Source organism: Rhinatrema bivittatum, chromosome 4 (assembly GCF_901001135.1).
Source record: "Rhinatrema bivittatum chromosome 4, aRhiBiv1.1, whole genome shotgun sequence".
In the NCBI taxonomy this organism is placed as follows: domain Eukaryota; kingdom Metazoa; phylum Chordata; class Amphibia; order Gymnophiona; family Rhinatrematidae; genus Rhinatrema; species Rhinatrema bivittatum.
This window is the reverse complement of record NC_042618.1, coordinates 388470351-388486964: the sequence shown is the minus strand read 5'-3', so window position 1 is coordinate 388486964 and position 16614 is coordinate 388470351. Positions and strand designations below refer to the sequence as shown.

Sequence of the window (16614 nt, the reverse complement as noted above, 5' to 3'; positions counted from 1 at the left end):
AAAATTACATGTGGAAAAGACTTGCATCCTCCCAAGGCCGTTATTATTCTTGCCTTGTGATTTCACAGTTTCTTAGCAAAGCAATTGGAAATCCAGTGTTGAATGATCTGTCTGTTTTATAGTCCTGAATTATCTGCTTCAAGATTTCCTAATCTGTTGTTCGGGCGTGTTGTTTCTTATCATGGCCCAGAGGTCTAGAACACTTTTCTTGGGGTCATTTTAGAAAACATTTCTATCTTTTATGGCAGGTGAAACAGACTGTGCTATGGTGATCATTTTGCATGTCTCATTTTTTTTCTTTGAACAGCATAGTGTATTCACAATGCCACACCTTTTCATTTCTCTTGATACTTTCAAAACTGTCCACAATAAACCATGAATGCATATAAGTGAGCGCACAGAGATTTATATTAGTATTTATAAACTGTGCATCTTTTCAAAGGTCAGTGTTATGGTAACATGATAAACATGATAATTAGTCAAATATGGTTGCAAAGAGCCTTCATCACAATTGGGATACTGAGTATGATATTTTGTATATATACCTTATAGCCCATTTATAGATAAATTAAAATTTTGTGTGCAGTAAGTGCAATGGACCTGTTAACCCACAGTCAAAAGGAAATAAATTGTGCAGTGTTAACATTTTATAGTACTATATTTTTCTGTTTTAGCAATATTTCATAGTGTGGTTCACATTTATTTATTTCAACTATTTACATCCTGCTCAATCTTAAATTCTTGGAAGTTCACAGCAAGAAAATGCATAATGATGATAACAGAAAATATAAAATAATAATACAAGGTAACATATCAAATGCTTAAACCATCATAATTTTAAGTTACAATATTTTATTTTTCAGATAAATCACAGATCAATCAATATAGAATGCCAAAGCACTAGAACTGATTCACCAAGAAAATGGCACTACATTTTAGACTAAATAGACAAAAGCATTGCTAAGCATTCATTTCTAATATTCTGGTAGAATTTCTTACTAAAATATTCATTTCTTTCTTTGAAGGCATGGAATAATAATTAATTATATTTAGATTCAAGAATAATTAAATGCTACAATCTTGAGAATATAAATCATGACCATGAAATTTACAAAGTAATACAAATCATGCAAAATCAGATGTGGTGAGTAATAATAAAACTTCAATCATATCTATAATCCCAAAGAAAACAATTCAGATTTTCATTATATTTCCTCATAACAAAAGCAGTTTTGTTATACAGAATTGCTCTTTGATAACTTCACTTGATAAAACTTAGATTGTAAGCCCTCTAGGGATAGAGAAATACCTATAGTACCTGAATGTAAACCGATGTGATATCTCAGATCGAATGTCGGTATATAAAAATAATAGGGGTGTGCATTCGTATTGAACATAAATGTAAAACGCTACTTATTTTTTTTTTTAACTTAAAAAAGTGATGAGACATAAACGATCGGATTTCCAACTTATTCAACATAGCTATGTTGAATAAGTTGGAAATCGCGATTGTTGATCCAAAATAAAAATTTAAACCCCTCACCTTCCTTAATCCCCCCCCAAAGACTTACCACAACTCCCTGGTGATCCAGCGAGGAGTGAGGATGCCATTTCTGAAATCCTTTGCGAGGAGCACGTGACGTCGGTGCCACGTCGGAGTGATGCGGCGTCACGTGATTCCCCGCGGGTTCGCGCCGGAACGCTCGTTTGGCCCAAAGGAACTTTTGGCCAGCTTGGAGGGGTCAGGAGGCCCCCCCAAGCTGGCCAAAAGTTCCTTTTGGGCCGAACGAGGGTGCCAGAGGGAACTCGCGGGGAATCACGTGACGCCGCGTCACTCCGACGTGGCGCCGACGTCATGTGATTCCCCGCGGGGTCGCTTCCGGGATCCTCGTTCGGCCCAAAAGGAACTTTTGGCCAGCTTGGGGGGTGTCAGGAGGCCCCCCCAAGCTGGCCAAAAGTTCCTTTTGGGCCGAACGAGGGTGCCGGAGGGAACTCGCGGGGAATCACGTGACGCCGCGTCACTCCGATGTGGCGCCGACGTCACGTGATTCCCCGCGGGGTTGCTTCCGGGATCCTCGTTCGGCCAAAAAAGGAACTTTTGGCCAGCTTGGGGGTGTCAGGAGGCCCCCCCAAGCTGGCCAAAAGTTCCTTTTGGGCCGAACGAGGATCCCGGAAGCGACCCCGCGGGGAATCACGTAACGCCGACGTCACGTGCTCCTTGCAAAGTTGGTCAGAAATGGCGTCCTGACCCCGCTGGACCACCAGGGAGTTGTGGTAAGTCTTGGGGGGGGGGATTAAGGAGGGTGAGGGGTTTAAATTTTTATTTGCACATATGGACATATACTCAACTCATTGAATTCTGTTTATGTCCATATTGACCGCAAATGGGACCCCCTTTGGACATATGGACATATGAACTTAAACTTTTGCTCTGCACATCCCTAAAAAATAATAAATAAATAAATGATATTAGAAAGAATATTGAGCACAATTCTTACATTATTTTTACTTTTGATTTGCTAGCTGTAACACAAACTTTAATTTGAATGCCTATGTATACATACCAATATCAGTAAAAAATGTTATCAGCTTGATTGAAAATTATGTTTTTTGTTTATAATCTGGAGTTGGTATTGAAAACATTATTTCAGATAAGTACTGTAGTTCATACTTTCTGAATATAAAGCAGAGATTGGGAGTAATTTTCAAAAATATTTACACATGTATAGTCATAGGGCCTCATTTTCCATGCCGCTCGCATGCGATAAGGGAACTTTCGCACGCAAAAAGTCCCTTATCGTGTGCGATACCAGGATGGAGGCGGAGTAGGGGCGGAGTTGGCCCCGGAAGAGGAGGAGTCGGGGAGTCACTGAGGCCGACTCTGCACCGACGCCGCGGACATCGAAAAGGTAAGTGCCTTTTCGCGTCAGCTTTCGCTCCCAATAGCTACACCTCCTATGGTGGCGCTATTGGGTGCGAAACCAGCAGCGATCGCACCGCGATGGTGCGATCGCTGCCAGCTAGCGCAGGCCCTCCCCCCGTTTCGGCCCCCCGCCCCTCATCTTCTAAAGTATTACAGGCCTGCGATACTTTAGAAAATGAGGCCCATAGTGTGGTTTTATGTGCATAAATGGGCTTTTTGAAAATAACCCTGGCTGATGTGCATGTAAAAGTATGCACAGAAGCAATTTCTCTTGCCTTTTGAGGTGTACTTGAAAGAGGAATTCCTGAGGATGGGGATGGGACTGGGAAGCCATTTACATGTACACTTTCAGTTTTCAAACTTCTGCACATAAATGTGCGAATACACATTTATATCTGCTCTCAAGCAGGTGTAAATGTGCACACATAGGGCCGGATTTTAAAAGGGTTACGCGCGTAACCCATCTAAAATGGCCTTACGCACGCCGAGCCTATATTGCATAGGCTTCCGGTGCGCACAAAGCCCCGGGACGAGCGTAAGTCCCCGGGCTTTCTTGGGGTGGGCGTGTCGGGGGGCGTGACGCGGTCGGTGCATCATCCGGGGGCATGTCGGGGGGGTGTGACGCGGTCGGCGTGTCATCCGGGGGCGGTGCTGCGGGCGTGGTTTTGACCCGGGGGTATTCCAGGGGCATGGCCTCGGCCTCTGGATCAGCCCCCGGACCGGAACATGGCACGCAGCAACTGGCCCATTGCGCACAAACTTATGCCTGCCTCTAGCAGGCGTAACTTGTGAGATAGAGGTAGGGGGGGGGTTAGGTAGGGGAAGGGAGGGGAAGGTGGGGGGAGGGAACGGGCAGCGCGCGCTGGGCTCGGCACACGCAAGTTGCACAAATGTGCACCCCCTTGCACGCGCCGACCCCGGATTTTATAAGATACGCGCGGCTACGCGTGTATCTTATAAAATCCAGCGTACTTTTGTACGCGCGCGCGCTGTGTTTTAAAATGTACCCCATAGCTGCATAGGATTTTGCATGCACCTGCTAATTTTCAAAGTGGACCTATCTATCTATTTATTTATTTATTTATATGTGTTTTAATGTATTTATTTGCATTTGATAAATCTCCGACCCAAGGCTCAAAGCAATGTACAGTCTAAGATATGTGCAAAATCTATTTATCACTAGCAGGCAATAGATTTTAGAAACAAGGCCCTTTTCACAAAATGGATCTAAAGCTATGTGCTTTTACCTTTTATGCTTCCTCCCACCCTTCTTCTTAATTGAAGGTTTAGTAAGCAACCCTTTTGGATGCAAATACTGAAATACTGATTTTCATAAGAAATTTGGTTTTAACATCCTTCATGTATTGTAGCTTTAAATGAAAGAGACATAAAATGCTAAACTTAAAACATACTAAATTTATTTAATTATCTATCGAGTTTTATATACCGTCGTTCGGTTTCGCCATCACAACGGAAATAGTGGCATGCTTTAATAAAACATATCTTTCTAAAGGTATTAGCTAGTACATAAATGCTGTACTTCAGTTTGTTATTCATATGTACTTTAGCTGAATTTATTTTGATAAATTCCTTTATCTGTAGACTAAAAGATGATTTAAATCATGCATACAGTACATTCTTTGAAGGCCTTGTGTTATTTGTACTAGCTTCTCTTGGAATAATGCCAAGCAAAGTTCTAGCTCTCTTTGATTGTTCCTTGATTAAAATTATATGCACAGCACCCACAGCCCGGAGTGGTACCAAAAGATGCACCATTGTGCTCTACTGCACTTTGCTCATTAGGGTTGGAGACAGAAGGATACAAAGATTGAAAGGTGTGTGAAGCATAGTTTTAAGCCATATGGTCACAGCTGTATGTTGCATATTAAAAGAATCTTTCACCCTTCTGCAAGGTCACTGCTATTATCCATAAATGGGACTGAAAAAAGTATTCCTTTCTAAATATTTAAAAATGTACATGTTTTTCACCTGTGTTTTTCAATTTTACAGAATCAATTCCCATTAGCGACACACACTAAACCTAGCATAGAAGAGTTAGCCAGTGCCATTAAGATATTGCCATTATTTTTATAGCAGTCATTATTTCTCTCAGAGGAAATATCTTTTCTTGCCAAGTTTTTAAACAAGTGAAAATATTATTGAATTATTTTCCACACTCAATATGAACAACCATGTATTTATGATAGACTAATGCTATGGGACTAATGATGGATGATGACAGAAAAATGCTACGAGTTTATCTCCAACAGAGGAACACTGGCCATTGTATTCAGAAATCAGAACAGCTTTAATCTAAGCAACTGGTAGCTATAACTTGCTCTATCTTTTACTTTTTGCAGAAGATTGAGCAAGCTGCAGTCTTATGAGTATCTTTTCAAAGGGGTTCTGCAAGAAAAATAGCATCTACACAAGTAAGTACCATATATTCACAATTTTGCTAAGTTATAAATATCCAAAATACATGCATATTTTTTGTTTCATCTGCACATTTTATTGGTGGAAAAAATGGGATGGTCTATGCAGGCTCAAGAAGTATGCTCAGAAGTTGCTGTTTTTAAAGAGCCATGCGCATATAAATTATTGAACTTATTCATATAATTTTACACTTGCTAATTGACTAGCGCAAGTGAAATTGGACTTATCTGTTATCTGCACTTTTTGGGAGACCTGGTTAAACAGGCAGGGGTTCAGGGTAAAGTGCCATAGGGTCTAGATGAAGCAGAGACAAACTGGCAGAGGGATCCATGAACTGGTGATTTCAAGTATGCATACAAGTATTTTCAAAAGATTACATGCATACTTTATATAATTCTTGCTTCCAGTATAAATTAGGGTTATTACACATATATGTTATAATTTTTTTCACACTTAAAATATATACATGTATGTTTATATAATAGATAGACAAATGAATCACTTTCATTGCATTGGAAATACTCATAAATACTGAAATATATGCACATACTTTCAGAGCAGAACTACATGGTATTTTATAAATTGTGCAGCTCCTGCTATACAGTTTATAAAATAATAAGATAAATCTCCATGCATCCACTTATATGCATAAATGCAGTACTGCAAATAAGTTTGAAAGTTAGATTCAGGAGATCCATATTCAACATCTCTTACAAGGATAAACTTGAACTTATTTGGCTAATTGGAGATGTATGAATATTTGGCCACTTCAGCAGCTCCTAGGGATGTGCAGCAGGGACAGATACGTTCAATTCAGTATTCGTATTCATTGGGACCCAAATCCATTACATCCATTTTCGGAGGACCCCGATTCATCCATTAGTTAAGTATGGTATTTGTTTCCCATTAAAGTTAAAAAAACCCCATCCCAACCCTTTAAATTTAATTAACTACAAACCCCCACCCTCCTGACCTCTCCAAGACTTGCCAAAAATCCCTGGTGGTCCAGCGGGGGTCCTGGATCATTCTCCTGCACTCAGGCTGTCGGCTGCCGGTATTCAAAATGGCGCCAATAGCCTTTGCCCTTACTATGTCACAGGGGCTACCGGTGCCATTGGTCGGCCCCTGTCACATGCTTAGGAACAATGGACAGCCGGCATGATCTTTTGCTCCTACCATGTGACAGGGGCCGACCAATGGCACCGGTAGCCCCTGTGATATAGTAAGGGCAAAGGCTATCGGCGCCATTTTGAATACTGGCAGCCAACGGCCCGAGTACAAGAGATCATTCCAGGATGTCCGCTGGACCACCAGGGACTTTTGGAAAGTCTTGGGAGACACTCATGACCCCCGCAAGACTTGCGAAAAGTCCCTGGTGGTCCAGCGGGGGTCCTGGAGCGATCTCCTGCACTCGGGCCGTTGGATGCAAGTATTCAAAATGGCACCTATAGTGATCCTACCATGTGACAGGGGCCGCCCAATGGCACCTGTAGCCCCTGTGACATAGAAAAGGCAAAGGCTATCGGCGCCATTTTGAATACTGGCAGCCGATGGCCCGAGTGCAGGAGATCACTCCAGGACCTCCGCTGGACCACTAGGGACTTTTGGCAAGTCTGGGGGGTGTCAGTCTCCCCCCAGACTTGCCAAAAGTCCCTGGTAGTCTAGCGGGGGTCCTGGAGCGATCTCTTGCACTCGGGCCATCGGCTGCCAGTATTCAAAATGGCGCCTATAGCCTTTGCCTTTTCTATGTCACAGGGGCTACCGGTGCCATTAGTCGGCCCCTGTCACATGGTAGGAGCACAAGATGGCACCGGCCGTCCATTGCTCCTACCATGTGACAGGGGCCGAGCAATGGTACCGGTAGCCCCTGGGAATTATTAGAAAGGGAATGGTGAATAAAACGGAAAATGTCATAATGCCTCTGTATCGCTTCATGGTGAGACCGCACCTTGAATACTGTGTACAATTCTGGTAGCCACATCTCAAAAAAGATATAATTGCGATGGAGAAGGTACAGAGAAGGGCTACCAAAATGATAAGGGGAATGAAACAGCTCCCCTATGAGGAAATACTAAAGAGGTTAGGACTTTTCAGCTTGGAGAAGAGACGGCTGAGGGGGGATATGATAGAGGTGTTTAAAATGAGAGGTCTAGAACAGGTAGATGTGAATCGGTTATTTACTCTTTCAGATAGTAGAAAGACTAGGGGGCACTCCATGAAGTTAGCATGGGGCACATTTAAAACTAATCGGAGAAAGTTCTTTTTTACTCAACGTACAATTAAACTCTGGAATTTGTTGTCAGAGGATGTGGTTAGTGCAGTTAGTATAGCAGTGTTTAAAAAAGGATTGGATAAGTTCTTGGAGAAGAAGTCCATTACCTGCTATTAAGTTCACTTAGAGAATAGCCACTGACATTAGCAATGGTAATATGGAATAGACTTAGTTTTTGGGTACTTGCCAGGTTCTTATGGCCTGGATTGGCCACTGTTAGAAACAGGATGCTGGGCTTGATGGACCCTTGGTCTGACCCAGTATGGCATTTTCTTATGTTCTTATGTTCTTAGTCAGGCAAGCAGAGTACAAGTACCGAACCCAATGGTAACACTCACGCAATGGTCTCAGGAAGCCCAGGTGCTGGAAGGTATAGGCCCTCGAGGAGCGAGTACCTGGTTCCAGGGAAGGCTCTGAAGAGGTAATGGTGAAGACTCCCAGATGTAGCAAGTAGCGTGGCAGAAGTATAAGCAGGCAGTCCAAGAACAAGGCCCTCGAGGAGCGAGTACCTGGTTCTGTAAGTAACCTGCAAAATAAGAGAGAGAGGCCCCCGAGGAGCGGGTACCTCTGGTAAGTCCGGGTGCAGAGTAGCTAGGTCGAAAACCGTCCGTAGAAAAACCTTTGCTAACTCACCGTGTTAGCAAATGCTGTGTTCTCTTATCTCAGTTGCGGGTGATGTCATCTTCGGGGGATGCCCCCGAAGTTCACGCCATCGCCGGTACTTCCGTCTGGGTTGCGCCGTGCGGGTGCCCTTAGGTCTGCAGGAGCCAAAGCGGTTCGCAGCAGCTAGTCCTCCCGAGGGAAGTGCCAACAAGGTAAGGAGCGCAGGAGGAGGGTGTCTGGAACCGACGGACGCAACAGTACCCCCCTTCAAAGGGTGACTTCCTCTTCGGGTACCAGGTTTAGGTTTTGAAGGATGTGCAAGTTGGAACTGATGAAGCATCTCTTTATCCAAGATATTGGTCTGAGGCTCTCAAGTGATCAATTCAGGACCAAAGCCCTCCCAGACCAGTAGGTATTCCAACTGTTTGTCTCTGTTACGAACATCCAAAATCTCTTTAATTTTGAGTTCAACTTTGTTTTCAGCAAGGGTGATGGAAGAATCTTGATTTTTTGAAGAGTCTTGCTGAGTGTTCTTCATGGTATCAGCTGCAATGGGTAGAGCTGCTGTGGACATCACTGAGGGATTCAGTGGAAGTGGTGGTATAGAAGAAGGTCCAAAATCCACTTCTAAAGATAACTCTCCAATAGCTGTAATTAGAGGAGAGTTGATAGCGTCATCAACAGAAACAATAGCTGGTTGCTAAGGATATCTTCTTTGGATCTATTATATACCGAGGTTCATCATACATATCTTTGCTAACTTCCGGACCTTGAACCCTCCTACTTACATAAATCATGTTTGACATGTGAATTAATGTACTTAGTCATAGCTCTTGTAAATATTTCAATTTTGTACCCTGTATATAGTTACCTTATAGCCTTCTTGTTACACCTTCTAATATCTCTTTATGAGTTACACTATACATCCTCCTGCTCTACTTTTCTCGTGTAATCTGGACATTTTATGCTCCCCTCCCCCCTCCCTGTTCATTGTACTTTGTTTCTAAGCTGTCTGTTATTATGTAAACCGGCATGATGTTTGCACACTAATGCCGGTATATAAAAGTTTAAAATAAATAAATAAATAAATATCTTCTGAGTGAAATGAGCGAGACAGAAATACTCTAGAGTTGAACTGTGAATACGATTCTTGGGATATTGAAGAACAGTCACTGGGTATATTATCATCCTCATCTAGATATATTGAAGAACCTTCACTAGGACTAGAATCATCTTCTCTTCCTTCAAAGCAAAAGTCTAAATCATCTGACAACCCTTATGTTAGGGAAAAGCCCTTCTAGAGACTTTCTTCCATGCCTTCCGACATTGTTTTACTCTCAAAAGCTGAGAGAGGGTGCCTCTTACCCTTCGGTGGCTCAAAGTTGGGCTTCAGTCTTATGGCACCATCATAAGGCTCCAGTGGAGGAAGGACATCAACTACTTCTTTGGAAAATATATCCCTGAATGGTGTGTACTGAAGCGGCATCCCCGATACTGCTGGGGTAGCAGGCATGCCTATAACAGGCGATATCTCCTTAAGACATCTCCTATGACATTCTGGGCCCTTAGTGGGAGAGATCTAGAGATGCCCAGTCAAATTGGGGTTGATGTACTTGCAACCAAGGTAACCCCAGGACGATAGGGTGCATGGCCTTTTCTAGTACAAAAAAGGAGATTGTTTCCGTATGGAGTGCTCCGGTGCAAAGCGTAACTGATACGGCCTCACAAATCACATCGCCTGGCAAGGGCTCCCCATGAATGGAAGACAACAGTAGTGGATCTTTTAATTTGATGAGAGGGATCCTCAGGTATTTCACCAAATGTCTAGTAATGAAGTTATCTCCTGCCCCTGAGTCCACCAGGGCAGGAGTTTGAACCATGACTGGTCCATAGGTCAGGGAGACTAGGAGAGAGAGTGGAGAAGAGGATGTGGTAAGGCCCAATAATAGTCCTCTCGCCGAGCTCGAGTCCCGTCCTGTTACCTGGACGAATGAGGCAAGTAAAAGCGTCATGGCCGGGCTGACCACAGTACATGCATAAACTGCGTTTCTTCTGAAATCTTTTCTCCTTTGAGGTCAAGTGACCATGACCAAGTTGCATCGGTTCTTCGATAACAACAGCAGGAATTGCTGGACCCATCCGAGGTGCAGGGGTACTGGTCTGTTTCAACCCTGTTAACACCCTAGGAGGGAGTTCCTTCACCTTGTCTCGGAGCCGACAGTCAATCCGAGTGGCTAAGGATATTAATTCCTCCAGCTAGTCAGGTGTCTGACAAGCAGCCAGCTCGTCTTTTATGCGGGTGTCCAGGCCTCTGCAAAAGAGTGTCTTCAGATATCTGGGGTCCTAGCGCAGTTCTGCTGCTAGAGTCTTTAAATTCTATGGCAAATTCAGCCAGGGATCTGTTACATTGCTTCAAGTCTACTAAAGCAAACCCGGCAACAGATGTACGAGCAGGGTCATCAAAAACGGATTTAAACAAATCCAAAAATCCTTCTATGTCCTGCAAGATAGGGTCCTTGCATTCCCACAAGGTAGAAGCCCCTGACAAGGCTCTCCCATCCAAATAAGACAGAATGTAGCTAGTCTTAGAGAGGCTTGTGGGAAACAACGAAGGTTGTAGTGTGAAATGTAAGCTGCACTGGTTCAAAAAGCCTAGAGTCTTCTGGAGTACTATGGAGAATCGAACAGGTGCCGCTAGTGGAACAGCTGACTTGAAAGTTACCTCTGGTAACTGGCCTTCTTGTATAGATGCCGTGCTTTGTGCCTTCTGCGTATGAAGCTGATGAAAGGCTGCAGTAAGTTTCTCCAAGGTTTCTTGCTGTTCTGAAAGGCGTTGAACCAGGCCCGGTATAGCCTGCAAGGCAGAAAGTTGTGCCGGATCCATGAAATGCTGCAGTAAATTTCCCCAAAGTTTCTTGCTGCTCTGAGATGCACTGGGCCAGACCCGGTATGGTCTGCGAGGTGCTGAGTTGTGCCGGATCCCAAGGGGTAATGACATCCCAAATTTTAAGCTGGATTCACTGGAGTTGATGGCTTCTCATACTATTAAGCCGGATCCACTGGAGTTAGCAATCTGTTCAATGCTGCTACTCCAAGGGGAGGAGCTAGCAGTTTATAATACTCCGTAGGTGGAGCTAATGGTCTGTAGTGGGTTGGCTCCCACAGAGTGGCAGTCTGTATGATACCGCTCGTAGTATATGAAATAACCACTTAGCAGAATTGGTGAATCCCTGGGCTGATGGCAGATGACAGCGCCCCCAGGAGGAGATCCTGAGAGGACCACTGGCTAGGCTGGAGTATGAGACAAACACAGATAGTTCTTTATTAGACTGGAAGTTGAACCACCAGAGGTGGCAGTAGTGAGCTGAGGTGCCCGGCAGGGCTGTCGTCCCTCAGATACCGGAACAGCAATCCCTGGAAGTGGAGCTGTAAAGACACTGAAGATATAGTGAGTAGGCAGGCAAGCAGAGTACAAGTACCGAACCCGATGGTAACACTCACACAATGGTCTCAGGAAGCCCAGGTGCTGGAAGGTATAGGTCCTCGAGGAGCGAGTACCTGGTTCCAGGGAAGGCTCTGAAGGGGTAATGGAGAAGACTCCTAGATGTAGCAAGTAGCGTGGCAGAAGTATCAGCAGGCAGTCCAGGAACAAGGCCCTCGAGGAGCGAGTACCTGGTTCCATAAGTAACCTGCAAAATAAGAAAGAGAGCAGGTAAGTCCGGGTGCAGAATAGCTAGGTCAAAAACCGTCCGTAGAAAAACCTTTGCTAATTCGCTGTGTTAGCAAATGCTGATTCCTCTTATCTCAGTTGCGGGTGAAGTCATCTTCAGGGGACGCCCCGAAGTTCGCACCATCGCCGGTACTTCCCTCGGGGCTGCACCGTGCGTGCACCCTTAGGTCCGCGGGAGCCACAGCGGTTCACAGCAGCTAGTCCTCCTGAGGGCGAAGAGGGAGGCGCCAACGAGGTAAGGAGCGCAGGACGAGGGCGTTGGGAACCGACGGATGCAACACACGGATAGGACTGTGAAAGCAAGCTAAGCTCTGGAGTCTTAAAAGGTGAATTTTAAACCCGACATTTACATCAATTAGGGAATGTGCGAATAAGTTGGGCCGGCATGCACTGAGTGGATTTTAAAAGCTTCCTAGATATATGCACACTTGCTGCTATGCACACAAATGAAAAGTTTAAAAAGGGGCAGGGAATGGATGTGGTCTGGGCGGGGCATAGGCATTCTTGCATTAACTATCGCATAAATATCTATGTATACAGGAACACATCAGGGTGCCCTGCTGAATTACTTTACTTCTGTATGGATGATGTGCTAGTTATAAAATAAAGATAAATAGATTGTCAGAATTTTAAGGGTTGGGGCTAACAGGGGAGAAGGGATATTAGTAAATTAGGGGGGTTTGGAAGTCCTATTCCTTACCTGGGTGAACTGGGAATGAACTGGTAAAACATAATGGTGTGGGCATATGTGTCTTTTAAAATCCCCCCCCCCCCCCACTTACTCAGTACAAGAGGCATTTGCACATTTAGGTGTGCATCCACTTAAAATTATGTGCATATGTTTGCGCAGTCAGGCTATTTTATAACAAGCGTGCATGTACGCACCTATATTATAAAATGGCTGTGTCCCTGGGCAGAGGCCAGCAAACACATGCACAAATGTACCCTTCCATATGTGTGAATGAGACAATGGTTTTAGAAGCAATGAGGGGGATGTGTAACTTTTGATCTAGGTCTCAGCGGAATGCAGGATGGTATAAAATGTAATTTGGTGGAGCCACTTGGAAATAGTGACCATAATGCTGTTAAATTTGGCATAATTACTTTAGGTGAAATAATCAAAATTACTGGGGTAACATTTGTTTTTAAAAAGGGTGACTTTGATAGCGACCCTGCTTAGTAATGGAATTAAGCCCTCGATAGTCAATGCATGGCGTCAGCGAGCCGTCCTTCTTGCTGACAAAGAAAAAGCCCACCCCAGCAGGTGATTTAGACGGGCAGATAAACCCCTTGGCCAATTTCTCAGATATGTATCTGGACATGGCCCGGGTTTCGGGTAGTGACAAAGGATATACCCTACCTCGGGGGGGCATGGTTCTGGGTAACAGGTCAATGACGCAGTCATACAGACGGTGCTGTGGGAGGATCTCCGCCTTCATCTTGGAGAAGACATCTGTGAAGTCCTCATAAGGTGCCGGAGGACTGAGGGCGGAGTGCAGTAACGGAAGTCCTGGAGCCTTAGGTACCTTCATACAATTAGCGAGACAGAACGGGCTCCATTTGGTAATTTGTAGAGTATCCCACTGGATCGTAGGCAAATGCTTTTGTAGCCACGGCAACCCTAACACCACGGGGTGGACGGCCTTCTCCAAGACTAAGAAGGCTATCTTCTCCGAATGAATCGCCCCGGTGCGGACAGTGATGGGTGCCGTGGACGTCATGATAGGTCCTGGAAGGAGCGTCCCCTGGATGGAGGTAATTCATAACGGAACCTCCCATCTTTCCATGGGAATCCGCAACTTGGAGACTAAGTCCTGCAGGATAAAATTACCCCCTGCTCCTGAATCCAAGAATGCGAGTGTCTCTAGAGACCCTCCTGGGTACTCCAGAGTAATAGGCACAGTACATTGAGGAGCTGTAGCACAACCTAGGAGGAGCTCCTTTCGACCTCCTAGGTTCTCGCGTTTTCCACACGCTCCTGGCAGCATGCCAAGTAGTGGCCCTTCTGCCCACAATACAGGCACAGGACCATCGAGCGACAACGTTGTCTCTCTTCTGCAGAGAGCGGGGCACGTCCCAGCTGCATGGGTTTGCAGGTGGGGACGTCTGGGCGAGAAGTCTTAGGAGAAGACACTGGTCTCTTAGGAACAGGAGTTGGACTGCGTCTGGTCAGCCGCAACTCCCTGGCCCTTTGTTGTAAGCAGTGGTCAATGCGGGCAGCCATCTCTATAAGAGCATTGAGGTCCTCCAGAAGGTCACGAGCGGCAATCTCATCTTTGATACGTCCGGATAGTCCCTCCAGAAAGATGGCTTTGAGGCTGCCGTCTTGCCAGGCCACCTCTTGGGCAAGAGTCCGGAACTCCATAGCTTTGTCTGCCAAGGAGCGAACCCCCTGACGGAGCTGTAGCAGTTCGGACATAGCCGTGGCTAATCGGGCCGGCTCATCAAAAGCCTGTCGGAAGTTCGAGATGAACTGTTGTAAATCCACTAATGAAGAATCATTATGTTCCCAAAGGGGGGAGGCCCACACCAAGGTCTTCCCGTCAAGCAGGGACAGGATGTAGGCTACCTTTACTGTGTCGATGGAGAACTGCCGGGGCAGCAGGGAGAACCGTATGAAACATTGGTTCAAAAACCCGCGACAGGTCTTTGCATCCCCAGTGTAGCGAGAGGGTGCAGGTAGCTGAGTTACAGAAGTAGCTTGTCCCTCGGGTGCCGGCCCAGCGGCAGGCAGGGAATCATCAGGCCAAGAATGAAGACGAGTCACTAGTTGTTCTACCGTGGCTGCCAGCATATCAATGCAGTGTTGCTGCTGTTGCATCTGCTGGGCCATCCCAGGAAGGTCCGGACGGTCCGGCATATCTGCCGAATCCATGGCCTTGCAATCTGTTATGGATTAACGGTTTTAATGGACCCTTGGGCCGGCCTGCAGGAGACTGGGGAGAGGTGGACTATAGTCTCAGTGTACAAGCAGGCCAGGAGGCGGATATCAGGCAGGATGCAAATGATGATCTTCACCCTGGAAGCCGGTGCTCCCCCGGGAGGAGCCCATAGGAGCCCAGCTGCTGGGACTTAGGTGATCGGTGGTGAGACTTCACCCTGGAAGCCGGAGCTCCCCGGGGAGGAGCCAGTAGGAGCCTGGCCGCTGGGACTTAGGAGAGTACTGTAGCTGGATCAGGAACAAGCAGGCTTGGGAAATGGAACCAGGCAGGGAACTGGAGCAAGACTCGAGTACTGGAACCAGGCAGGAACTGAAGCAAGACACGGGTACTGGAACCAGGCAGGAACTGAAGCAAAGTCTGAAGCAGGAACCAGGCTGGAACGTAAGCAAGTCTGAAGCAGGAATCAGGCTGGAACGTAAGCAAAGTCTGAAACAGGAACCAGGCTGGAACGTAAGCAAAGTCTGAAGCAGGAACCAGGCTGGAATGGAGCAACTACCGGCAAGTAGTAACACACTCTGGGGCACGGAGCAACTGGGAACCGTAAGGTAACCCTGTTGCAAGGCAAAGACTGAGGGTCTGCGGCCGGCTTACATAGGCCGTGGCGTCTGACGTCAAGAAGCAGGCGGAGCTTTGAGTTCAGGGAACAGGCCTACAAAAGCATCCTTGCGTGCTTGTGTGCCTAGGGACAGGGCGTCCACCGAAGATCTCCCACCGACGTCGCCCCCACGGGGACGCCGCCACACAGGCCTCAAACTCCACCAGCTGAACTGGGAGTGGGACCAGGAACACAGAGGTAGGGCCCTGGTCGCGGCACACGCGACCGGGACCGTAACACCCTGTGCAAGGAAACCCATGATGGGACCTGGTAGTATGGATTTTCATGGAATGACAGGAATCTAATACTCTACTGTGAATTGGAAATTATCAACTCTGCTGTATTCAGCAGCAGTGCCTTGGCATGGCTAGCTTGCTCACTCCTTGTGGCCAGGGTGGCAAGGAAATTGGTGGGTTGAAGTAAGAAGAAGATGAGAAAAGCACCGAGGCTACTTCCTTGAGCCCGGGTATTCAACAGGCAGAAGAGAAGCCAGACCAGGTTTGGGAGAACTGGGCCGCTACTACCTTTCAGCAAGTGGAGGAGGCTGAGAAGGTCAAGAATGAATAGAAAATGGAGACCTCAGACATCACACTTGGAGAGGACAAGTTGTAAGTTGGAAATTGTGAAATGGGACAGTAAAAGAGGGTCTGACACCCCAAGCCAGGGTCCAAGATGGGCAGCAAAATTCCATGGACAAAAAGTGTCCATACAGTGAGTGTAAGTTTATGGATGGTGGTAAAGTAACAGGACTAGCACTGCCACATGGAGTTTGCAATGATATAGTGGAGTCTCACAAGGAGAGACAGACCCTGAGATGGCATGCTCCCACTAGGCAGAGGAAGCAAACAATATCCATAACTGCCCAGAGTGAAAAGATAAGAATAATAAGCGTAAACTAACAAAGTCTGTCAGAATAAGCAGACTGGAGGAGTTCGCCATATAAGCCCTGATGGATCCAGAGGGTCATAAGACTCTGGTACGGAAAGGCCAAGTCAAATGGGTATCAAATAGGTACAAGAAACTGCATCTTAAGCGATTTTAGGTGGTTAAGCCATGAAGAAAATTACAATGGAAAAGAGCCAAGCAAGTCCAACTGTTAGAGACTGTTGCAGG

The 16614-nt window shown here is 45.9% G+C and overlaps 1 long non-coding RNA gene across 1 annotated transcript in view; it reads left to right on the top strand.

Moving 5' to 3' along the window:
* LOC115091106 overlaps positions 1-16614 on the top strand; it is a 424473-nt gene that overhangs the window by 344634 nt on the left and 63225 nt on the right. The window contains exon 4 of the long non-coding RNA XR_003856617.1: positions 5284-5355. This is a non-coding gene — a long non-coding RNA (uncharacterized LOC115091106). The remainder of the gene's footprint in view (positions 1-5283; positions 5356-16614) is intronic.